The following is a 26,658-nucleotide window of genomic DNA, read 5'->3' as shown; positions in this document are numbered from 1 at the left end:
CTGGTTTTTTTTTCTATTCCCCCCAAAAAAAAGTTAATAAAAGTTAATCAATAAATTCTATGTACTCCAAAATGGTGCTATTAAAATGTACAACTTGTCCCGCAAAAAAACAAGACCTTATACAGCTATGTCGACGCAAAAATAAAAAGTGTATAGCTCTTTGAATGGGACGATGGAAAAACTTAAAAAATGGCTTGGTCATTAACGTCTAAAATAGGCTGGTCATTAAAGGGTTAAAAAAGTAGGAAAAAGCTGTCTACGTCTTCTTTGTATTCACCATCATCTATGTATTCTGCCTTTCTGTTAAAACCTTCTATTTTCTCCATGTTCTTCCTGCTATATCTGTCCCCCATGTTTCTGGGTTGTGTGACTGGATGGGTCGCGTTGTACTCTATTTGCTGGTGTTGCATTGTTGGCTTACTTTCTGTATGCTGTGTTACTGTATAAATACTATTATGCTCATGTGGCTGTGGGTCTGTATTTCTGTATTAAGCCTTGTGCCGATTTCTTTTTTTATTGGTTCAATAAAGAATGTAAAATAAAAAGTGAATAATGCAATTTATTAAATGATCCCATATCCCTTTTGGAATTGGTAATCTAGTAATAAGTGGTGCCTGGTATGGACTATAAAAAAAAATAATATAAATAAAATTAAATAAACTGGCTAAGCAGCAAAAAAGTCCTGTTTTTTTTTTCCCTGACAGCCAGCTGTATATGAACATCCAGCTGTCTGGGTCCTTGAAACCCACGCCATTTATGGCGTGGGTTTTAGCTGGCTGCCCCTGTGATCAGTGAATGCCGGAAACCCAGAGGAGAAGATAGACGCAGCTTTCTATGGTTTCTTGTGGCACACTTCTTAGAACTCAAACCGGAGCAGGTATAAAAAGGGTTAAATCCACAACACCCAAATATACATAGAAAAAGAAACACAGAATATACCACTCTGATGGTTTTGAAATGTCAATCCAATGAGGTGTCCTTGGAGAGTGTCACTTTCTCCAGCACATATGCAGATAGGAAAGGTAAAGTCCAACTGGTGCAAGTTCCTCCTGAGACCTTTAGTTCTACGAGGGCCATTCAAGATCTTCCAAACCTTGCCACTATATGTAGTCTCCACTGGTAACAGATTCTCTACTTCTATAGATTTAAGAACAAAGTATAGTGCAACACTTTTTGGAAAAGTTATCACTCCAGGCAATTTATTTCCATACTCACAAGAGATAAAAAGGTTTCAGATATTTCATAAGAGTTTAAAACGCGGCACGCCAAACAATACCAGCCCTGGGATTCTACCAGGTTCTTCCCGGCACCACTTTTGGCGGTGAGTACTGGGGTAATAATGAGGGTTAGTGCTAGCCCTTTTCACTGGCTAACATTAAGCCTAGCCTTAGTAATGGACTGTGTTAATCAGCCAGCGGCCATTACTAAGGCCGTAGTAATAAAGTTAAAAAAAAACAGAAACATAGAATAAATGTTTTATTGAAATGACAAAAAAACACACAGCCCTCGTTAACCATTTTATTGAGAATTAAAACACTGCCGTCATCGAAGTAGTCCTCAAATCCGAAGTAGTCCAACAACCGAGCTTGTAAAAGAAACACAAACACAAAAAATAAATTAATAAGACCTAAAAAAAGCAAAGCAATTATTCAACTTAGCTTTCCTGGGCTCAGCACCGGAGCCGCAATGCCAGCGAGCTACGTTGTTTCCGTAACTTCGGGAGTTATAGGGAGCATCAGCACTAAAAGTACCTAGGGCAGCATCAACTCTAAATATGGCCATGCCTGTATCTAAGCCTATCATGTGTGATACTGTCCTAGGGGCTCTGTAGCTAAGCCTATTAAGTGTGATACTCTCTGCTGGGCCCTGTATATAAAACTATTATGTGTGATACAGTCTTCTGAGCCATGTATCTAATCCTATTAGATGTAATAGTTTGCTAAGCCGCTTTATGCAATCCTACCCAATAACATTGCTATAGGGGGTCGTAGTCCTATAGATATGCTGTCTCCCATATATATAAAAAAGCAGAGGATTGGAGCAGCACTGTGAACAAATGCCTGACTAGGCTGGTGCAAAGCTTCAAAAATAAAGGAGTGACCTCTCCTTATGTGTTAGATATCCAAAAAAAGAGAACGTGAAGCAGCACTCAAATAAAGTGAATTTATTCATCCAACATGGAACCACAAAGTTTCACCTCCTCTTGCCTTCATAGAGGAGGTGAAACGTTGTGGTTCCATGTTGGATGAATAAATTCACTTTATTTGAGTCCAGCTTCACGTTCTCTTTTTTGGAGATATATATATATATATATATATATATATATATATATACACACACTTTTTTTTTGTGGGTATATGTATTGGGGCTATTGCCCCTGACATTTTAAGACCTTAGCAACGCCCCTGGCTGTTAGTGCTGCATCGTTGGGTAACTTAGGAGACACAACGATGCAGCTGAAAGCTGCGGGCCGCCGATCATGAAGAGAATTTGGGGGGGCCCAAGAAGAACTTTTGCATCGGGGCCTATGAGCCTTTAGCTACGCCCCTGGCGCTGTGTTTAGAATGGTCCCAGTGATCAAGTGACTGGTTATTTTCGCAGATCCGTGTGCCCCTTCTGGATATTATAGAAGAGATCCTGTTCCTGTCCATTTTTGCGGATCAGTCTCGGCCATTCTATTCATTAGTCCGTTAAAACTACGGGCGGCTTCCGTGTGTTTTGCTGATCTGTGGTTTGCTATGCAGCCCCAGTTACAGTAGAAAAACAAGGTGAACAAGAATAAAATATAAAGTTCCCCAAACCTTTGAGGGACAGACCATAATAATAACAAATAAAAGTAAAATAAAGTGCATAAAAACGTAATAAATATTACCCACAAACCTAAAATACCCACCCGAAAAAAGTCCCATCCCCTGCCAATCATTGTCATAAAGCTAGCCCTGACCCATTTTCCCTAAAATATATACAAATTTACGATAGACAATGGCTATCACAAATAAAAGGTCTATTTTATGGTAGAACTACATTATTACCAGAAAAAAATAACTGAAATGTAAAAAAGCATATTTTTTTTTACTATTTTCAAACTTTAACCCTAGAAATTCGAAAATGGCAAAAAGGATGTGTATAAAAATGATAAGAAAAAAAAACCTGCATTGTCTACCAAAAAAATATCGCAAACATCACGTCGCTAGCCCAACAAATAAAAAAGTTAGAACCGTTTAACTAACGCATGCTAAAAATGGCTAAATGATGTCTGGTCCTGATGGATCAAAATAGCCCGGTCCTGAACCGGTTAAACAATCTACTATAATTAAGATACAAAAGGGACTCTCCACGAAGACAATTAAAAAACATCATTATTCTTAAGATTAATTCAGTTAAAAAGCAAATATTTTTGGAAGACTTGTGGAAATACCTTCGGGAAGTGCTTCTAAGATGAGTAGATTGTAGCATACCTTCTAACATTCGAATCTCCATTTGTGGGATATTTTTAAGCCCGCCAAGAACTGCCAAGGAATATCCACGAAACCTCCCAGAAACTCCTATTTTTGGGCACATTTGCATAGGCCTCATGAGGGACAATCCTATGAAAAATTAGATGTTTGGGAGCTATGATTGTAGTAGTAGGTTGGTGATAATATGAAGACACTTGTTCTGATTTCTACTGAGACATGAGTCAAATCAGAGCCATAACTTGATGTTCCTGGGCCCCAATGCAAAATCTATAATAGGGCCCCTACCTACCATATGCCATTTGTAATACTAGTGCCTTCTTTTTTTGCAAAAGGACCTTTGGGCTCCATGAGGTATCATGTTACTGCACCTTACTGTACATACGCCCCTAAACCAACTTGTGAAATAATTTGCAAACTGTTTGGATTTTCCAAAATCAGAGAAACATCATGTTTTTCTCATATTGCTAATTTCAAATAGATCTGAACTGTCTATGCTTCTACCACCAAAGTATTGCTTCCTGGAGCTATAATATAGAGCCAAAATATGGATTGCAGACGCCAGCTGTCTAGACCCCTGCTTACAGCCAGCAGGCAGACAGGGCAGTGAAGAGGAACATCTCTCTTTTGCTACAGCACAGAAGGAACGTGTCTCTTGATTTGTCAGGTACTCTCCTTAGGATGCAGATACCACTGAACAGTCCAATTAGTGATGGCGAAACAAGGGAACTAACAGTACCCTGCCACTGCCGGCCTCATTTTACTTGAACAGGACTGGCCAGAAAAGGCCAGGCCTTCATCACTGGATGACCACATGGGAACAGGTGATTTTGGTGAGGCTGTTTGGCACTTTATACAGTGGGCACGGTGTGTGGCAGTATCTACAGGGGCACTGTGTTGCACTATCTACAGGGGGCACTGTATGCCGCTTTCTACAGGGGAACAGTGTGGCACTATCTACAAAAGGGTACTGTAGAGAACTATTTACAGGGGCAATTTGTGGTGCTAACTACAGGGGGCACTATGTGTCATCATATACAGGGAGCACAGCATGTGGCACTATTTTTATGGGCTACTGTGTGTTTGGCCCTTTATTTTGGGACACAACTGTATCGAATATAGAAAAGGGTGACAAAGAAAGAACTCTTTTTCTGTGAGGGTGGAGTTGTGTCAAGAAGCTGTTTTGGAATACCTACCTGGCTGTCAGTTTGAGACGATTCTTTACATAGGGCTGTTCGTTAACAAGACAACCTCTTTAGGCCCAGTTCACATGTTACCAAATAGGATTAATCAGTATGTGGATTTACTGCACATTAAACTGCAAATCCGTGGCAGAAATCTGAGATAAGCCTTGGATTTATGTTGCGGTTCCACGGGCTCGATTCGCCATAGCCAACCCATATGAACTTACTGTTCGTGTTCAGCTCGCACTTTCAACAGACATCAAACCAAGGTAAATGGACCTTCACTAAAAGTAGTTGAGTTCCCATGATAAACCGCTTTGCAACATGTAGTCCAATGCAAGAATACATTTAAAGAGCATGTCACATGACAATGTACCTTTAAAACAAAACAGCTTGGAGAACATTCTACTCTTAGGCTACATTCACACGAGTGTATCAGATTAACGCGCGTAAAATATGCGGGTAAATCTGGTACGTGTGCCTTGCGTTATTGCATCTGTGCTTTGCGAGTGGCTTGTGTTTTTCACGCACAAGCAAAGCACATCTTTTTATTTTTCAATTGAATTGATGCGCAAATCGCGCAAAGCACACGGATATGCATCCGTGTGCTGTAGGGATTTTCATGCACCCATTGACTTCAATGGGCGATAAGTGAGTGAAAAACGCACAAATATAGGACGTGCAGTGAGTTTTACGCAACGGACACACGCTGCATGAAAACTACTGCATGTGTGAATGGCCCCATTGAAATCAATGGGTCAGTGTGCTGTGCATGATTTTCACGCACCGCACACAGACGGGTTTTACGCTCATCTGAATGAGCCCTTATACATCAATAATACATATATTCTTACATGTAATTATCTAAAACTAGTGAATATTACTATGAATATTAACTGATTGAAGACACAGGACGAGAATACTCGTCCTGAGTGGCGGGTGCTTGCTGCATTAGAACGAGCATTCTCATCCTGTGTGACACACAGTGTGCCGGCGCGATCAGGAGAAAAATTGTCTGTGTCCTTAAGGGGTTAAAAAATAGATTTTCACATTACAAAAAGGGTCTGTTTTGTTTTTCCAAAAGGCCTCATGCACACAACCGTAGCCGTGTGCATGGTCCGTGATTACGGCATGGGCGGGCCATAATCACGATCCGGGCTCCGGGCAATGCACGGACTGTGGAAACCACAATTGTGTGCATTGGCCCATAGTATAGAATGTGTTCTATACTATCCACAATTGCGGAAAGAATGCGGCCGCAAATGCACGGTCGTGTGCATGAGGTCAAACAGTGTTATTTGTGTCCATGGTTTGTGTCTGGTATTTCACATCTGAGCACTTATTCAAGTGAATAGTCAAGTCAATATTGTTAATGGTAGAGGTGGGACTGTGACAGTGTCACCCATATTGTACAATGACAGGAATGTATACAATATCATCCATTTTTGGTCCAATATTGTGACTACACTACTTCATTCCAGTAGAATGGTTTTCTTTTTGCTTTGGGTACTGGTTGCACTGTAATGTCATTGGATCCATCTTGCTAAAATACATTGACATTTGTGAAATAAGACATTGAGAAATAGCGCTCTGCAGTTAAAAATCAAGACGTTAGTAAGTTAAACAACCGAATCTCAGCACTGAATTCAAGAGAAGGAAAAAATTAACTGTGACTAATAACATTCACAAATGAGCTGGGGACACATAACTTTCACTGTATGACTTTCCAGTTTCTTAAATGATTTTGCTCTGTTTGACCCTTAGAAAGCATCATACTTGTGAGGTTGTGTTCATAAATGACATCTACAAGCTCGTGACTTGTGATTGTGTAGACAGGCTTTCCGCATGTCATACAAATCTATACAGCCATCGTTAAAGAGTCTTTAAGTGTCAAGTAAATTACAAAAGACATACAGTAGATATATTAAAAGGAAGGCAGTATCCTACAGAAGTTAATAACACTTCAAGTATGTATTCTAGACTGGAGTTTAAAAGAGGATCTGTCCCTTTAAAATTGTGCACTGAGATAATTTTGTCCTCAGTCATCCTAAATATGCCTCTCAATCTAGATCTCAGTTAGAAGAATACTTCCTTTATAATGATAATGGTCAAGTCAAAGATACTACTGTGTGGTGTGCCCATAAGGCAACTATTAGAGGCCACTTTATCAAAATAGCCTCACATATTAAAAAATCGACAAAAAATACTGAAAGTCAGCTACTTCTTAGGCTAAGCACTTTACATAGATTAAATAAAAATTCTTACTCAGTAGAACAGGCAGCCAAAATTTCAGAGCTTACTCATCAATTACATGAGCTGAATATTTATAAATATGACTTGGCCTTACGAAAATTAAAAATGACATTCTATTGGAGTGGTAATAAAGCTGGGGCATTATTGGCTAGGCAACTTAAAACAAGGGATGTAAAATCTCGAATCCCCTTTATGTATAATGCGGGGAAAACCCGTATAATGGATCCCAAGGGGATAGCTAACACTTTGGCAGAATATTATGAATCACTTTATAATTTAAGAAATTACCCTCTTACTGTGCAGCCTCAACTAGATAATATTAACCCCTTCGCGCTCAGGTCAGTAATAGTACGTCCTGCTAAGTAGAACGTTCGCGCTCAGGTCAGTACTATTACTGACCTGAGTAAACACGGCGCCATCTTTCCCCGGCGCGTGTCTGAGCTGTGATACCTGCTGTTTCCGACAGCAGGCTATCACAGCTTAGTGTGCAGGGACCGATCGCGGTGGTCCCCGCCGATTAACCCCTTAGAAGCCGCGTTCAATAGCGATCGCGGCTTCTTAGGGGTTAAGCTGCCATCGCCGGCCTGCTACACGATAGCGGGCCGTGATGGCTACTATGGCAACCAGAATCCTAACAATGGACTCTGGCTACGCCATCGACGGAAGCCTAGTGGGTCCCGACAAAATCAGGACCCACTATGCTTGCTGTCAGCGAACAGCTGACAGCTCTAATACACTGCACTACGCATGTAGTGCAGTGTATTAGAATAGCGATCAGAGCCTCCTGCCCTCATGTCCCCTAGTGGGACAAAGTAAAAAAAGTGTAAAAAAGTAAAAAAAAGTTGTGTAAAAATAAGAAAATAAAAGATTTAAAAGTAATAAAAGTAAAAGTCCCCCTTTTTCCCTTATCAGTTCTTTATTATTAATAAAAATATATAAATAAACAAATAAACTATACATAATTGGTATCGCCGCGTCCGTAACGACCTGAACTACAAAACGATGTCGTTATTTATCCCGCGCGGTGAACGCCGTAAGAGAAAATAATAATAAACCGTACCACAATCACAATTGTTTGGTCACTTCACCTCCCAAAAAATGGAATAAAAACAGATCAAAAAGTCGCATATACCGAAAAATGGTACTGATCGAAACTACAGTTCGTTACGCAAAAAATAAGTCCTTGCACGGCTTTCCTGATGGAAAAATAAAACAGTTATGGCTCTTAGAATAAGGGAACACAAAAAGTAAATTATACTTTACAAAATGTATTTTATTGTGCAAACGCCATAAGACATAAAAAAAACTATAAACATCTGGTATCGCCGTAATCGTATCGCCCCGCAGAATAAAGTGAATATGTCATTTATAGCGCACGGTGAACGCTGTAAAAAAAATTGAATAAAAAACAATAGTAAAATTGCTGTTTTTTTAGTCACCACGCCACCTAAAAATAGAATAAAAACTGATCAAAAAGCCGCATGCACCCCAAGAAAACTACAATGGATTCCTCAAGGGGTCTAGTTTCCAAAAAGGGGTCACTTTTGGGGGGTTTCCACTGTTTTAGCACCACAAGACCTCCTCAAACCGGATATGGTGCCTAATAAATTAAATTAAATTAATTAAATGTCACCTCTACTTTGCTCTAAATTCCTGTGAAACGCCTAAAGGGTTAATAAACTTTTTAAATGCTGTTGTGAATACTTTGAGGGGTCTAGTTTCTGAAATGGGGTGTTTGATAAGGGTGTCTAATATATGGGCCCCTCAAAGCAACTTCAGAACTGAGCTGGAAACTAAAAAATAAAATAAAAATGAGGCAATACTTCGCTTCTTACATTATACTGATAATGAGCCGTGCCCACCCCGAGATGACCCCAGTTTTGACCGTTTGTATAAACGGAGACCCCTATTAGACCGTTTCAGTGCCCGGTTTTCCCAGCATTCACCCCCGAGAAGTGTATTGAAAGGGAGGCTTCAATTCCGCCAGTACCTGCCGGGTAAGAGGGCAAGGTATGGCGTGAAGATGTATAAGCTGTGCGAGAGTGCATCCGGGTATACCTACAAATTTAGGATATATGAAGGGAAGGACACCAGTTCTCAGCCCCCAGAATGCCCCCCCTTACTGGGAGTTAATACAAAAATTGTGTGGGATTTGGTGCACCCACTGCTGGACCAGGGTTACCACCTCTACCTGGATAATTTTTATACCAGCGTCCCACTCTTCAACTGCCTCGCTTCCAGAAGTCCTGCGGCATGCGGCACTGCTAGAAGAAACCTGAGAGGCCTCCCTACGACTCTGCTTGGGCAAACACTCAGAAGGGGTGAGAGCAGGGCACAATCTAGCAGCAACATATTGTGTGTCAAGTACAAGACCAGGGAGATGCCACACCAGTACCCATGTACCTGTACGAGGTACCAGTACAGGGACCCCCAAACTAGACTGCATCCTGGACTACAATAGGTACATGGGAGGGGTGGACTTGTCAGATCAAGTCCTGAAGCCTTACAGTACTTCTGGAAGCGGGGCCACAGGCATCGTACCAGGGCAACACTTTTTAGGAGAAGTTCCCCAAACTGGCAAGAAGGGAAAAAGTCAAAAGAGGTGCAGAGTCTGCTATAAGAGGGGGATAAGGAAGGACACAATATATCAATGTGACGCGTGTCCCGAAAAACCAGAGCTCTGTATGAAAGAGTGTTTTCAAATTTATCATCCATCCCTTTATTTTTAATTTACCCCAGTTTTACTCGCTCTGATCCACTTCGCACAGCTTACCCCTCCTCATCTTTCCCCTCTGAGCCCTGCTGTGTGCCCAGGCAGCTGATAACAGCCACATGTAGGGTATTGCCGTACCCGGGAGAGCCAACATTACAGTTTATGGGGTGTAGGTCTCCGGTGGCACATGCTGGGCACAATATATCGGACACTGACATGGCATATATATAGAAAATTGCAAATCTCACTCTGCACCAACTGCTGCACATTTTACACAATACCTGTGGGGTCAAAATGCTCACTACACCTCTAGATGAATTCCTTAAGGGGTGTCGTTTTTAAAACGGGGTCACTTCTCGGGGGTTTCAACTGTACTGATACCTCAGGGGCTTCTGCACACACGACTTAGCACCAGAAAATTCCCAGTAGGCCACATGGTGGTCCTTTCCTTCTGAGCCCTCCCATGGGCCCAAACGGCAGTTTATCACCACAAATAGGGTATTGCCACACTCAGGACAAATTGGGCAACAAAATGCGGTATTTTATTCATTGTGAAAATAAGAAATTTTGAGCCAAAACTACCTCTTATTGGAAAAAATAATTTTTTTTTTAATTCACAGCCCAATTCAAATAAATTCTGTGAAAAAACTGTGGGGTCTAAATGGTCACAACACCCATAAATAAATTCTTTGAGGGGTGTAGTTTCCAAAATGGGGTGACTTCTGGTGGGTTTCCATTGCTTTGATACCTTTGGGGCTCTGCAAATGCGACATGGCACCCGAAAACCAATCCAGCAAAATCTGGGCTCCAAAGAACACATAGCGCTCCTTTCCTTCTGAGGCCTCCCATGGGCCCAAACGGCAGTTTATCACCACAAATGGGGTATTGCCGCACTCAGGACAAATTGGGCAACAAATTGGGGTATTTTATTCCTTGTGAAAATAAGAAATTTTGAGCCAAAACTACCTCTTATTGGAAAAAAATTCATTTTTTTGAATTCACAGCCCAATTCAAATAAATTCTGTGAAAAAACTGTGGAGTCTAAATGGTCACAACACCCATAAATGAATTCCTTGAGGGGTGTAGTTTCCAAAATGGGGTCACTTCTGGTGGGTTTCCATTGCTTTGATACCTTTGGGGCTCTGCAAATGCGACATGGCACCCGAAAACCAATCCAGCAAAATCTGGGCTCCAAAGAACACATAGCGCTCCTTTCCTTCTGAGGCCTCCCATGGGCCCAAACGGCAGTTTATCACCACAAATGGGGTATTGCCGCACTCAGGACAAATTGGGCAACAAATTGGGGTATTTTATTCCTTGTGAAAATAAGAAATTTTGAGCCAAAACTACCTCTTATTGGAAAAAAATTCATTTTTTTGAATTCACAGCCCAATTCAAATAAATTCTGTGAAAAAACTGTGGAGTCTAAATGGTCACAACACCCATAAATGAATTCCTTGAGGGGTGTAGTTTCCAAAATGGGGTCACTTCTGGTGGGTTTCCATTGCTTTGATACCTTTGGGGCTCTGCAAATGCGACATGGCACCCGAAAACCAATCCAGCAAAATCTGTGCTCCAAAGAACACATAGCGCTCCTTTCCTTCTAATACCTCCCATGGGCCCAAACGGCAGTTTATGGCCACAAATAGGGTATTGCCGCACTCAGGACAAATTTGGCAACAAAATGGGGTATTTTATTCGTTGTGAAAATAAGACATTTTGAGCCAAAACGACATCTTATTGGAAAAAAGTTTTTCTTTTTAAATTCACAGCCCAATTCAAATAAGTTCTGTGAAAAAACTGTGGGGTCTAAATGGTCACAACACCCATAAATAAATTCCTTGAGGGGTTTTGTTTCCAAAATGGGGTCACTTTTGGTGGGTTTCCATTGCTTTGATACCTCTGAGGCTCTGCAAATGCGACATGGCACCCGAAAACCAATCCAGTAAAATCTGGACTCCAACAAACACATAGCGCTCCTTTCCTTCTGAGGCCTCCCATGGGCCCAAAAAGCAGTTTATCACCACAAATGGGGTATTGCCGCACTCAGGACAAATTGGGCAACAAAATGGGGCATTTTGTTCCCTGTGAAAATAAGAAATTCTGATCAAAAATGACATCTTATTGGAAAAATTGTCATTCTTTTAATTTCACAGCCCAATTCAAATACGCGCTGTGAAAAAACTACGGGGTCAAAATGGTAACAATAACCATAAATTAATTCCTTGAGGGGTGTAGTTTCCAAAATGGGGTCAGTTTTGGGGGATTCCTACTGTTTTGGCACCTCAACACCTCTCCAAACCTGGCATGCTGCCTAAAATATATGCTAATAAAAAAGCACCACCAAAATGCACTAGGTGCTTCTTTGCTTCTGGGGCTTGTGTTTTAGTCCACGAGCACACTAGAGCCACATGTGGGACATTTCTAAAAACTGAAGAATCTGGACAATACATATTTAGTAGTGTTTCTCTGGTAAAACCTTCTTTGTTACAGAAAAAAAATAGAATAAAATTGAAATTCAGAAATAAAAACGAAATTTGCAAATTTCACCTCCACTTTGCTTTAATTCCTGTGAAATGCCTGAAGGGTTAAAAAACTTTCTAAATGCTGTTTTGAATACTTTGAGGGGTCTAGTTTTTAAAATGGGGTGCTTTATGGGGGTTTCTAATACATAGGCCCCTCAAAGCCACTTCAGAACTGAACAGGTACCTTAAAAAAAAGGCTTTTGAAATTTTCTTAAAAATATGAGAAATTGCTGTTTATGTTCTAAGCCTTGTAACGTCCAAGAAAAATAAAATAATGTTCTAAAAACGATGCCAATCTAAAGTAGACATATGGGAAATGTAAACTAGTGACTATTGTGGGTGGTATAACCGTCTGTTTTTCAAGCAGATGCATTTAAATTCTGAAAAATGCTATTTTTTCTAAATTTTCTCTAAATTTTGCAATTTTTCTCAAATAAAGACTGAATATATCGACCAAATTTTACCACGAACATGAAGCCCAAAGTGTCACGAGAAAACAATCTCGGAATCGCTTGGATAGGTTTAAGCATTCCGACGTTATTACCACATAAAGTGAAATATGTCAGATTTGAAAAATGGGCTCTGAGCCTTAAGGCCCAAACTAGGCTGCGTCCTTAAGGGGTTAAGAGTTTTTTAGCTCAAATAGATCTCCCTTCTATTTCTCAGACCCAATTACAAAGCCTCTCTATACCTATAACGGAGGGAGAGATTCTTAAAACTATAATGTCACTTAAAGCCGATAAATCCCCTGGGCCTGATGGGCTAACTGGTGAATATTTAAAACTTTATAAAACGATCTTAGCCTCCTATATGGTTAAAACTTTTAATGAGGCAATTAAAAATGAAGCATTTCCCTCTGAAATGTTAAAGGCCCTTGTGGTCCCCATACCTAAGCCGGGTAAACCCTCGGACGTCCCCTCTAATTTTCGACCTATTTCTTTGCTAAATACAGATCTAAAAATCTATGCAAAGATTTTGTCCTGTAGACTGGCAGATATTCTTCCCCAGCTGATCAGTCCTGATCAAGTGGGATTTGTAAAAGGGAGACAAACAGTGGATAGTACCAGACGGTTTATAGATATTATTTCTGAGGTTGAGGTTAGGCGGATGCCTTCTCTGCTTCTTACCTTGGATGCGGAGGAGGCATTCGATCGGGTTCATTGGGGGTACTTAAGGGAGGTATTGGGGAAGTTTGGGATCCGAAATTCTTTTTTATCTGCCATTATGGCCATGTATACCTCTCCCTCGGCTCAGGTTTATAGCACAGGCGCGTTATCAAGTCCCTTTTTTATAACCAATGGTACAAGACACGGATACCCTTTATCACCCATGATATTTACATTGGCGATGGAGCCCTTTGCTGCGGCGGTCAAAATATCATCCCGTATTAGAGGAGTCTCCATAGGACACACTGAACATCGTATAGGTCTCTTTGCGGATGACGTTATATTGTGTTTGTCCTCTCCTGGAGACAATTTGCCTTATATACTCCGACTCATCCAGGAATTTGGGGAGATCAGTCATTATAAAATCAATACATCAAAAGCTTTAATTTTAAACATGGGCATTCCAAAATATACACAGTTGCAATTACAAAAGGAATTTCCCTTTAAATGGGCTGAAGGAACAATTACTTATTTAGGGATTTCTCTTACCTACCCATGTGGTAAGTTGATGTCGGTTAACTATAACACTTTACTGCAGGTTTTGAATAAGGACATCATATCCTACTCTAGATTTCCTTTATCCTGGATGGGCCGTATTGCAGCCTCTAAAATGCTACTTCTCCCAAAAGTGTTGTATTACTTTTCGAAACCTCCCAATCCCAATTCCCAAATCTATTCTAAGACGTATTCAAATGGTGTTTACAAGATTCATTTGGAATGGGAAGAAGCCAAGGGTTGCAGCAAAAATACTGCATTTGTCTGTAGCTAAAGGAGGTCTGGGATATCCGAATATTGTTGCTTACTATAATGCGGCTATTCTGGACCAATTAAAACATTGGTGGTCATATGATAAAAATAAGCGCTGGGTGGAGTTAGAAGCGCATATATTACACAGTTCAGACTTAAAGGATGTGTTGGGCTCTGTGAGGATGGGGGGACACATATTGGGTAAATTATCCCCTAGAATTAAAGCATCTATTCAGATTTGGAAGGGTGTGTCTGATAATGCCTCTATTCTTCCTCTTAGACGTAGTATGGTTTCCTTAGCTATGGTGCAACGTTGCATACCTAATTCAAATTTTTCAGAATGGATTACTAAAGGTATTAGTTCATTGGAATTATTATACGATAACAATTTATTGTTACCCTATTCTATAATTTCTTCTAAATATGATCTAAACCCTAAGGATTTTTATAAATATTTTCAGTTGAGAAATTTTCTTTCCACTGTTAAGTTTACAGAAGTTTACACTTCTACATTTTCTTTCCACTGTTAAGTTTACAGAAGTTTACACTTCTAATTATGAAAAATATTTTTATAACCCCAAGTTGATAACTAAAGGAATATCTAAAGCCTATGAGGCAATTCATCAGGATGAATCTTCTTTGCCTACCCTTAATTTTATACAAAAATGGGAATTGGAGTTGGGAGGTACATATAGTATTGAACAGTGGGAGGCGGCTTTTAAAATCTGTTCTAAGTCTTCCCACTGTGTAAATCATCTGGAAGCCTCTCGAAAATTGCTTTATAGATGGTACATGACTCCATACCGCCTATCCAAAATGTGGTGTCCTATATCTGTTGGCGAAGCAACGCTTCTGTTGGCTCATTATTACATATTTGGTGGAGTTGTGATGTCATCGCTCCGTTTTGGGTAGAGATACAACGAATGTTAACCAGCATAATCGGTTTTCCGGTTCCTTGGGGACCAGAAGTAGCACTGCTTTCTTTGAAATTAGAGGATATAGGCATTGAGAATAGTACGGTTATGGTACATGTGCTAACTGTAGCGAGAACAAATATTGCTCAGAGATGGAAAAGCGCTTCTATTCCGTCTAAGGTAGAAATCTTGCACAAGGTTCAGTACAATTGTATTATGGAACATTTAATTTCCACAAGACTACATAAGACACAGGAATTTGTTTACAAATGGTCTAAATGGCTTGCTTTTAATGGCTCACAGCTTCCTTTATAGAAAGACCTCATAAAAGTGTATTAGGGTCCTTATGTATATTCTAAATCCTATAGCAGGGACTTTACGTTTGTCTGTATGTTTTTATGTTTTTTGTGTTTTGTTTTTTTTACATTGGAAAGGTGTAAAATAGTAAAAATTAAACTTATGGAAGTTCAACTCTGGTTACATTATTAATTAACGATACAATGAGGCTGTATGGCTCCTTAGTACGATTTTGGAATCCAACACAAAATACTTCATATGCCTCCATATGAGATCTGAGGCATACGAGGTACATTAGAGCCAGGGGTGGACATACCATTGGTGCAAACTGTGCAGCTGTAAAGGGGCCCAGTAGGTAAGGGGCCGCTGTCATCTTAAAGCTTCCGTCTTCTTTCTATTAGATTACATGTAAATGCCTGAGCTAATTAATTTTATGGCTAACAATTACTGATGAAATGTTAGAGACATAAGAGGGTGATTTAGAATGATATATTGGAGATCAAGGGTCCATATATTGTTCTTGCATAAGGGCCCTTAGCTGTTTGTGTCTGCCCCTGTGTAGAGGCTTCATGTACATCTATGGTACAGTAGCCCTATCACGGCCACGTGTGTGAGCCCTAAGTGTGTGAAAAGATGCTTCCGCCACTTAGAGAGTGGGTGGCGGAAAAATGTGAGGCAGCATCGGGCCTTTTGCCCACTGGACCAGAAGTCCTGTATCTTTTGAATGGGGTATGTCCCCACACACTCAGACACTGCTTATTCACTAATAGACTGTGTTAGGACACACCTTATTGAGTAGGAGGAATGGTAATGCCCAGTTGTCAATTTATTCATGCATTTCCAGGAGGAATAAATGAGGAACAGTACAATACAGAATATTAATAAAATATGCTCTAGTGTTGTTATTTTATGGGGAACACCAGTATTTACTAAAACAGACATCACAAGAGAGCTGACAACTCTTCTCTATGTGACAGATCTGCTTTATAAAAAAAATTCAATTCTTTGATGGTCTAAAAATGTTTAATAATTAAACTAAACTGTGCTCATTTATGACATTAACCTCTATTTTAGGACTCCAATATCAATGCCGTTTTAATCCTAATATTCCTATTTAAGAAAATCTCCTTCCAAAGACAGAATCTATAGTTCGGTCCAGAATTTTTTGGGCAGTGACACAAGTTTTGGCATTTTAGCTGTTTAAGCCCATATTGAATATACAGTTATATAATCAATATGGGTTTAAAGTGCAAACTCTCAGTGTTAATTTGAGGGTATTCACATCTTAATTTGAGGAAGGGTTTAGGAATTACAGCTCTTTAATATGCAGCCGCCTCTTTTTCAAGGGACCAAAGGTAATTGGACAATTATCTCAAAAGCGATTTAATGGGCAGCATGGGCTATTCCCTCGTTCATCCATCATCAATTAAGCAGGTAAAAGGTCTGGAGTGGATTCCAGGTGTGGCATTTGCATTTGGAAGCGGTTGCTGTGAACCCACAACATGAGGTCAAAGGAGCTCTCAGTGCAAGTGAAACAGACCATTGTTAGGGGGGATTCACACGAGTGTGTATTCGGTCCGTGCGGGCCGCGTGGTTTTCACGCGGCACGCATGGACCAATACAAGTCTATGGGGCAGTACAGACAGTCCGTGCTTTTTGCGCAGCGTTTGTCTGCTGCGCAAAAAGCGCGACAGGTTCAATAACTCTGCGTATTTCGCGCATCACGCACCCATTGAAGTCAATGGGTGCGTGAAAATCACGCGCACCACATGGAAGCACTTCCGTGGGACGAGCGTGATTCGCGCAACAGCAGTGAAAAGGATGAATGAAAACCGAAAAGCACCACGTGCTTTTCTGTTTCCGAACATCCAAACGGAGTGTCTTTGCGATGAGCGAAGCCGGACAAGCGTACCGAACTTCACCGGGTTCGGCCAAACTCGTTTTGGCCGATCCCGGCAAAAAAATTATCGGTACGCGACGTCAGGAGATAGTCACTGTCCATGGTGCTGAAAGAGTTAAACTGTTTCAGCACCATGGACAGTGACTTGCGATCCCAAAATACATTAACCTGTAAAAAAAACCGAAGTTCTAACTTACCGATTACTCCTGTCTCCTTCCTGCAGTCCGACCTCCCGGGATGACACTTCAGTTCAAGTGACAGCTCCAGCCAATCACAGGCCAAGCACAGGCTGCAGCCAATCACAGGCTGCAGCGGTCACTTGGACTGCTGCGTCATCCAGGGAGGTGGGGCCCGATGTCAAGAGAGGCGCGTCACCAAGGACGCGTCACCAAGGACGCGTCACCAAGGCAACGGCCACGAAGTTCTCGGTAAGTAGGAACTTTATCTTTTTTTTTTACAGGTTTTTCGCTGTTGTGTTCGGCATTCACTGTCGAGGGTGCTGAAAGATTTAGCTCTTTCAGCACCTTGGACAGTGACGGGCGTTGACAAGCCTCATCTCTATGATGCCGGCTGCGCGAAAATCACGCAGCCGCGCATCAGACACGCATGACACACGCAGCTGTCAAATGGTTTTTGCGCTCGCAAAACGCTGCGTTGTTTGCGCGCGCAAAAACGCAACGTTCGTGTGAATCTGCCCTTAGGCTGAAGAAAATAAAGAAATCCATCAGAGAGAGAGAGAGCACAAACGTTGGGAGCGGCCAAATGAACAGTTTGGTACATTCTTGAAAAAAAAGAGTGCACTGGTGATCTTGTGAACTCCAAAAGGCCTGGACGTCCACGGAAGTCAACAGTGGTGGATGATCTCAGAATCCTGTTCATGGTGAAGAAAACCCCTCCAACATCTATGCAAGTGAAGAACACTCTCCTGAAAGTAGGTGTATCAGTATCTAAGTCTATTATAAAGAGAAGACTTCATGAGAGCAAATACAGCGGGTTCACTACAAGGTGCAAACCATTAATCAGCCTCAAAAATAGAAAGGCCCGATTGGCAAAGTCTAAACCACATCTAAAGAAGCCGCTCAGTTCTGGAACAGCATTCTATGGACAGATGAAACGAAGATCAACCTGTACCAGAATGATGGGAGGAAAAAAGTATGGAGAAGGCTTGGAACGGCTCATGATCCAAAGCACACCACATACTCTGTAAAACATGGTGGACGCAGTGTGATGGTATGGGGCATGCATGGCTGCAAAAAGGCACTGAGTCACTAGTGTTTATTGATGATGTGACTCAAGACCGAAGCAGCCGGATGAATTCTGAAGTGTTCAGGGATTTACTTTCTGCTCAGATTCAGCCAATTGCAGCAAGGTTGATTGGATGTCGCTTCACGGTACAGATGGACAATGACCCAAAACAGACTGCGGAAGCAACCCAGGAGTTTATAAGGAAAGGAAGTGGAATATTCTGCTATGGCCAAGTCCATCATCAGATCTCAACCCGATTGAGCTGCATTTCACTTGCTTAAGACAAAACTTAAGGCAGAAAGACCCACAAACAAGCAACAACTGAAGACAGTGGCAGTAAAGGCCGGGCAAAGCATCACAAAGGAGGAAACCCCGCATTTGGTGATGTCCATCGGTTCCAGACTTCCGGCAGTCATTGCCTGCAAAGGATTCTCTACAGAGTATTAAAAAAAAACATTTTATTTATGGTAATGTTAATTTGTCCAATTACATAGTTACATAGTTAGTACGGTTGAAAAAAGACATACATGTCCAAGTTCAACCAAGGGATGGGAAAAGGGTAAGGAAACATTTCTACACATTGACATAGGAGCTGATATTTTTTCGTTCTTGGAAATTATCTAAGGCTTTTCTTTTTTTTAAAGCCATCTACTGTCCCTGCTGTGACGGCTCCTGCAGTAGATTATTCCATAGATTCAGAGTTCCCACAGAAAAGAACGCTTGTTGCCTCTGCAGATTGAACCTTTTTTTCTCCAGATGGAGGAAGCGCACCCTTGTTTTTTGAGGGGGTTTTACATGGAACTGGATTTCACCATATTTTTTGTATGTGCCATTCATATTCGTCTCTTTTCAAGGCTAAATAGGTTTAATTATTTTAATCTTTCCTAGATTCTCCATTCCCCTTATTAGCTTCGTTGCTCTTCTTCGTATTTTTTCCAACTCCAGGGCATCCTTTCTATGAACTGGGGCCCAGAACTGAACTCCATATTCTAGATGAGGCCTCACTAATGCTTTGTAAAGTGGTAATATTATATCCCTGTCCCGCGACTCCATGCCTCTTTTAATACACGGCAATATCTTGCTGGCCTTTGAGGCAGCTGATTGACATTGCATGCTGTTATTTAGCTTATGATCTACAAGTACACCTAGATCCTTCTCAACAAGTGACTCCCCCAGTATAGATCCTCCTAGGACATATGATTCATGCAGATTGTTGGTACCCAAATGCATAACTTTACATTTATCTAAATTAAACCTCATTTGCCAAGTAGATGCCCAAACACTTGTGTTCAAATCAGCTTGCAATTCACGAACATCTTCCATAGACTGAACTATATTACATAGCTTGGTGTCATCTGCAAAAATAGAAATAGTGCTATTAATCCCATCCTCTATATCATTGATAATAAGTTGAATAATAGTGGTCCAAGCACTTAACCCTGGGGTACACCACTTATAACCGGGGACCATTCAGAGTAGGAATTATTGACCACAACTCTCTGGATACGGTCCTTGAGCCAATTCTCAATCCAATTCCAAACTATACTTTCTAAACCTATAGTCTTTAATTTACCCATTAGACGTCTATGAGGGACCGTGTCAAATGACTTTTCAAAGTCCAAAAACACTATATCCACAGCGGCCCCTCTGTCTAGACTTCTGCTCACCTCTTCATAAAAACAAATCAGGTTGATTTAACAACTTCTGTCCTTAGTAAAACCGTGCTGGCTGTCACATAATCTTGTATATAGTCCCTGAATATCCCCTCAAACATTTTCCCCACGATGGATGTTAAGCTTACTGGTCTATAATTACCCGGGGAAGCTACTTTACCTTCTCAGTCATGTAATTACGCCATTTTGCATGGGTAAGTTTATTACTAACGATCTGTTGGGTCTTACACATATTTACCCTATTTGTGACTTCATTTAGTCACATTTAAACTCTCACAGTGAGTTCTCTACTCTCCTTTTTTGAAAGAGGTGGTCTTTAATCAACATTGTTTTTTATTGAAAAATTTTTCAGTACAAATTATGCATTGCAAGGACAAGAATAACATACTCATCATCACATAAAGTTTATCAAAACAAACAACTGCATCAAAAAATTATGCTTAAGATAGAGTAATTACATATTTAACTCTTGGGCCTATAGCTTCCCAGGCAACCCCTAAGCATCATGGAAATATACAGTTCTGAGGAAGAAGCAACCACCCCCTCAATTCCTCTGTGAATCTTGTAAATCTGTGAGTTTTATATGCTATCATTTTTTCATAAGCACACGTAACATTCAGCATAGTATGAATCTCATCAATGGACGGAATGGTTGTACTCCTCCAGTATCTGGTTATTGCTAATTTGGTAGCTAATAAAAAATGAGCAACCAGCACCCTAAACTCCCTTGGTATCTCCTCAAGACCCAGTAAAAGGAGTGCCAGAGACGGTGAAGAGGTGGTCTTTAGATGTACTTATTTGAGTAGATATATTTCTAATCCTGGTATAAAGATCATGTGATTTTTCTCATGCTATGTATACTCTCTGTACCTGTTATGATAGTGTACAGTACATTTCAAATGGTGATCCAGATATAGACCTATTTTTTAGATTCTCAGTTTTGTCTACAATTAATAAATTTTCTATTTTGTCATAAATGATAGCAATGGATTCCTTTTTTCTCTACCGCCTTTCCTATTTGTCCTGTTTTACCGAAACCGTGTAAAACCCTATAGATTTACAGCCCAGTCATGTAAAGAGTCCGGCCATGTTTCAGCAACACCAACTAGATCTGTATGTTCCTCCAGTACCAAGTCCTCCAGCTCCCCCATTACTTTTGAGCCCCTGAAATCAGGAGGCTGTGTAGAAAAAGGTTGCAATTCCTAAACGTTTCACAGGATATTTTTGTTCATCCCCTTGAATTAAACCTGAAAGTCTACACTTCAATTGCATCTCAGTTGTTTCATTTCAAATCCAATGTGGTGGCAGCAGAGCCCAAATCATGAAGATTGTGTCATTGTCCAAATAATTGTGGTCCTAACTGTATTTCAATAACTGAAATGTAGCATGCTTTGGGAATGTTTTCATAGTTGCCATGTATAGTTTAATTGTTACTTTGTTATATTAATAATGTTTTTGTATTTTTTTAATGTAGAAAAAAATAAAATAAAAATAATATACTGAATATACACCATTCAGCCATAATAATCAAACCACTGACAGGTGAAGTGAATAACATTAATTTTCTCATTATACTGGTGGTGGGGGGATATATTAGGCAGCAAGTGAACAGTCAGTTCTTAACCCGTTAGTGACCGGCCCATAGTCTTTTTACGTCGGTCACTAACGGGCCTTATTCCGATGCCATAGACTTTTTACGTCGCGGCATCGGAATAAGTAAACAGAGCAGGGAACTGTCAAATCTCCCTGCTCTCAGCTGCTAGAGGCAGCTGAGGGCTAGGGGCGTCCCTGCTCTGCCGGGTGAGATCGATAAAAGTATCGATCTCACCCGTTTAACCCCTCAAATGCGGTGCTCAATAGCGAGCACCGCATCTGAGTGGTTTTGGAGAGACGGAGGGAGCTCCCTCTCATCCCACCGACACCCTGCGATAAGATCGCCGAGTGTCTGTGTCTGCGATGGCAGCCGGGGGCCTAATAAAGGCCCCCAGGTCTGCCTGGAGCGACTGCCTGCTAGATCATGCCGCAGGCATGACCTAGCAGATGCCTGTCCGTTTTAAACGGACAGGCATAATACACTGATATACAAAAGTATTGCAGTGTATTATAATAGCGATCAGAGGATTGCATAGTGAAGTCCCCTAGTGGGACTAGTAAAAAAGTAAAAAAAAAGTTTAATAAAGTTAATAAAAAAAAAAAGTGAAAAAAAAATTAAAAACCCACTTTTTCCCCTTACAAACTGCTTTAGTATTAAAAAACCAAAATAAAGTTAAAAACGTACACATATTTGGTATCGCCGCGTCCGTAACGAGCCCGACTATAAAGCTATTACATTATTTAACCCGCACGGTGAACGCCGTAAAAAATTAAATAAAAAACGACGGAAAAATTGCTGTTTTCTGTGAATCCTGACTTTGTGATTCCTAAATGTGATTAAAAAGTGAACAAAAAGTCGCATCTACTCCAAAATGGTACCAATAAAAACTACAAGTCTTCCCGCAAAAAAAAAAAGCCCTCATACAACCGCATCGGCGAAAAAATAAAAACGTTACGGCCAGGGGCGTAACTAGGAAAGACTGGGCCCCATAGCAAACTTTTGACTGGGGCCCCCCCTCTCCTAGGTGTCACACAACCCCCCCCTTGTAGATAGTGCCTTTTTTACAGCCCCCCCTGTAGATAACGCCATACAGCCCCCCTCTGTAGATAGCGCCATACATCCCCCTGTAGAGAACGCCATACAGCCCCCCTGTAGATAACGCCATACAGCCCCCCTCTGTAGATAGCGCCATACATCCCCCTGTAGAGAACGCCATACAGCCCCCCCCCTGCAGAGAACGCCATACAGCCCCCCTGTAGGGAACGCCATACAGCCCCCCCCTGTAGGGAACGCCATACAGCTCCCCCCCTGTAGGGAACGCCATACAGCCACCCCCCCTGTAGGGAACGCCATACAGCCACCCCCCCTGTAGGGAACGCCATGCAGCGTCCCCCCTCCCAAAAAAATGTGACCTACAGTGTGTCCTACAAAATACATGTATCCCCTCTCCACAGGATATACACAGGATAGGGGATACATGAGTGATCGCTGGCAGCGATAGGGAGAACGGGGGACTGAAAGTCCCCTGAACTTCTCCATGACAAACCTCTGACTTCCGGTGTCTGCACAGCTCAATAAAAATGAAAGGAGCTCTGGTCACGCATGCGCACAAGCACGACCGGCGCTCCATTCATTTCTACGGAGCTGCCGACACAGACCCCGGAAGTCCGAGGTTTATGATGGAGAACTTCAGGGGACTTTCAGTCCCCTGTTCTCCCTATCAATGCCAGCGATCACACATGTATCCCCTGTCCTGTGGAGATCCTGTGGAGAGGGGATACATGTCCTGTGGAGATCCTGTGGAGAGGGGATACATGTCCTGTGGAGATCCTGTGGAGAGGGGATACATGTCTTTTGCTCTATTTTGCGCCTTCAGGACAAGACACCGTATAGCCATTTTTAGCACGTGTTAGTTAAATGGCTCTAACTTTTTTATTTGTTGGGCTAACTACGTTATTTTTGCGACGTTTTTTCCGTAGACAATGGAGGTTTATTTTTTTATCATTTTTATACACACCTTTTTTGCTTTTTCGAATTTGTATTCATAAAGTTTGAAAATAATAGTAAAAAAAAAAGCTTTTTTACATTTCAGCTATTTTTTTTTTGGTAATAACATAGTTTTACCCTAAAATAGACCTTTTATTTGTGATCGTCATTGTCTACCATAAATTTTTATATATTACATGTCTATATTAGGGTAATTGGGTCAGCGCTAGCGTTACAACAATGATTGGCGGGGGGGAACGTTTTTTTTTTTGGGGTGGGTATTTTATGTGTATTTATTATTTACATTTTTTTTGCACTTTCCTTTATTATTTTTTTATTACTATGGTCTGTCCCCCAAAGGTCAAAGAAGACCTTTGGGGAACTTTATATATTTTTTTTCTTTCTTTTACACCATGTTTTTCCACTGTAACTGGGGCTGCTATGCACAGGGGAACTCAGCCCTCTCATAGTGACGATTGTCACTAATAGGGCTGTGCTGGGTCTAGTAAGACCCAGCAGCAGTCTGTCACTAACGGCACCCGGCGATCATGTGACCAGTCACATGATCACCGGGAGGAATAGAGACAGAGCCGCTGCTGCTGTCTCTATTCCTGTACACAGCGCGCATTCAGCGCTGTGTACAAGTGATCAGAGAAGACAGAAGCAGCGAAAGCTGCTTCTATCCTCTCCTCAGGGTCCCCGGCAGTCACTGACAGCCGGAGACCCGACATTCAGCTGCCCGATCGCGCGGGCAGCAAGTTAAAACCCGAGCCGTAGAAAGTCTATGGCTCGGGTTTTAAGGACCCTGACCGCTGGCCGTAAAAATACAGGCAGCGGTCGGGAACCAGTTAATGGCAGAGCGGGGAGATACCTCCCTGCTCTGCCGTAGTGTTCAGTGGCGTCCCGCTGTAGCAGCCATAGCGGCTGCTAGCGGAGCCTCCGTCCATGGTGGGGGCCCGTGCCGGCGGGCGACATGGGCCCCCTCATGCCGCGGGCCCCATAGCAGCCGCTACTGCTGCTACGGCGGTAGTTACGCCACTGGTTACGGCTCTTCAAATATGGAGACACAAAAACAAATAATTTTGAAAAAAAAGCGTTTTTACTGTGTAAAAGTAGTAAAACATACAAAAACGATACAAATTTGGTATAGTTGCAATCGTAACAACCCGCTGAATAAACTTATTGTGTTATTTATACCACACGGTAAACGGCGTAGATTTAGGATGCAAAAAAGAGTGGCGAAATTTCCGATTTTTTTCTATCCCCCTCCCAAAAAAAGTTTATAAAAGTTAATCAATAAATAATATGTACCTCAAAATTGTGCTATTAAAAAATACAACTTGTCCCGCAAAAAACAAGACCTTATACAGCTATGTCGACGCAAAAATAAAAGAGTTATAGCTCTTGGAATGCGACGATGGAAAAACGTAAAAAATAGCCTGGTCATTAAGGTCTAAAATAGGCTGGTCATTAAGGGGTTAAAGTTAGAGTGTTGGAAGCAGTACAAATGGGCAATACATAAGAATCTGAGCAACTTTGACATTGGCCAAAATGTGTTTGCTAGACGATGAGGTCAGAGCATCTCCAAAATGACAGGTCTCCCTGGTATACAGGGGATAGTACCTAACAAAAGTGGTCCGAGGAAAAACAACAAGTGAACTGGCGACTGAGTTTGACCCCACAGAATAGCTGTTATAGTACAAATTGCTGAAAAAAGTTAATGTTGGCTATGAAAGAAAGGTGTGAGAACACACAATACTTTGCAGTTTGCTGTGTTTGGGACTGCTTTGCCGCAGACCGTTTAGAGTGCCTATGCTGACCATAGTCAACCACCGAAAGCGCCTACAATGGGAAAAAGGCAGTGTAATGCTCTGTGCAATGTTCTGCTGGGAAACCTTGGATCCTTTTCTGTGGATACTATTATGAGACATGCCACCTACCTCAACATCATTGCAGACCAAGTACACCCCTTCATGGCAACACTTTTTTCTAATGGCAGTGGACTTTTTCAGCAGGATAATGCACCCTGCGACAGTGAAAAAATTGTTCAGGAATTGTTTGAGGAACATGACAAAGAATTCAAGGTGATGACTTGGCCTCCAAATTCCCCAGATCTGACTTCGATCAAGCGTCTGTGTGATGTGCTGCTAACATCTTAGTGCCACATACCGCAGGATACCTTCAGAGGTCTTCTGGAGTCATGGTGCAATGGGACCTACACAGTATGAGGGCTTGTCCACACGTAGCGGAATTGCTGCGTATTTTCCGTCCAAAATTGCAGATGGAAAATACGCAGCAGAATACAGTAGCAGCAAAGTGGGTGAGATTTAACAATTCTCATCCACACGCTGCGTAAAATTTCCGACGAGAAATTGACCTGCAGTGCGTATTTTTTGTACCGCACCATATCAATTCCTGCTGCAGAAAATGGACTGAATTGTTGCGTTTTTCAGAGGAGACCTCACCATTTCCAAAAATTGGGAAAAACGCAGCAAAATCCATACCATGTTATGCAGTAAAAAAATGCAGGAAATTGTGCGGTTTTTCCAGTTTCTAGTTTCTGCGGAATTGCTGCAGAAATTTTCTGCAGCAATTCCGTCACGTGTGGACTAGCCCTTAGGCAGGTTGTTTCAATGTTATGTCTGAATGGTATATGTACAGTATACTGAAGATTTCTACTGGTTAACACAACATATAAAATAAAGAAACACATGTACACCGTAAGTCAGAAATATGACACATTTGGGGCCGAAATTATTGCAAATGAAACATGAGCCAAATTTCTAACACAATTCGGCCATTCTCCAATTTGATCACCAATAGCTCCAACAATTTCCTTTTTTTTTTTATGAAGTCCATGTTTTATAGGCTCTATGTTTTCATATACTATGACATTTTGTGTTATGTACCCTTTTTCAAAATATGTGACAGGTGGTGCCAGTTATGCCAATATGTGAATCTTGCATTCCTATGTTTTATAATCATACTTTTAATTACTTGATTTCT

The 26,658-nt window shown here is 41.3% G+C and overlaps 1 protein-coding gene and 1 long non-coding RNA gene across 2 annotated transcripts in view; one reads left to right on the top strand and one right to left on the bottom strand.

The window, feature by feature from the left end:
- Positions 1-26,658, top strand: part of LOC142658107 (sodium- and chloride-dependent GABA transporter 3) — a 169,901-nt gene that overhangs the window by 31,213 nt on the left and 112,030 nt on the right. The gene's annotated exons all lie outside the window — the stretch shown is intronic.
- LOC142658108 (uncharacterized) lies at positions 1,502-25,659 on the bottom strand. Its single transcript, XR_012850038.1, has 3 exons — positions 25,593-25,659; positions 3,459-3,587; positions 1,502-1,585 (listed from the first exon to the last, which is right to left on the bottom strand). It is a non-coding gene; the product is annotated as an uncharacterized LOC142658108 (long non-coding RNA).

The sequence above is a fragment of the Rhinoderma darwinii genome, chromosome 7, assembly GCF_050947455.1.
Source record: "Rhinoderma darwinii isolate aRhiDar2 chromosome 7, aRhiDar2.hap1, whole genome shotgun sequence".
Taxonomy (NCBI): Eukaryota; Metazoa; Chordata; class Amphibia; order Anura; family Rhinodermatidae; genus Rhinoderma; species Rhinoderma darwinii.
The sequence above is the reverse complement of the archived record's forward strand: the minus strand, read 5'-3'. Positions and strand labels throughout refer to the sequence as shown.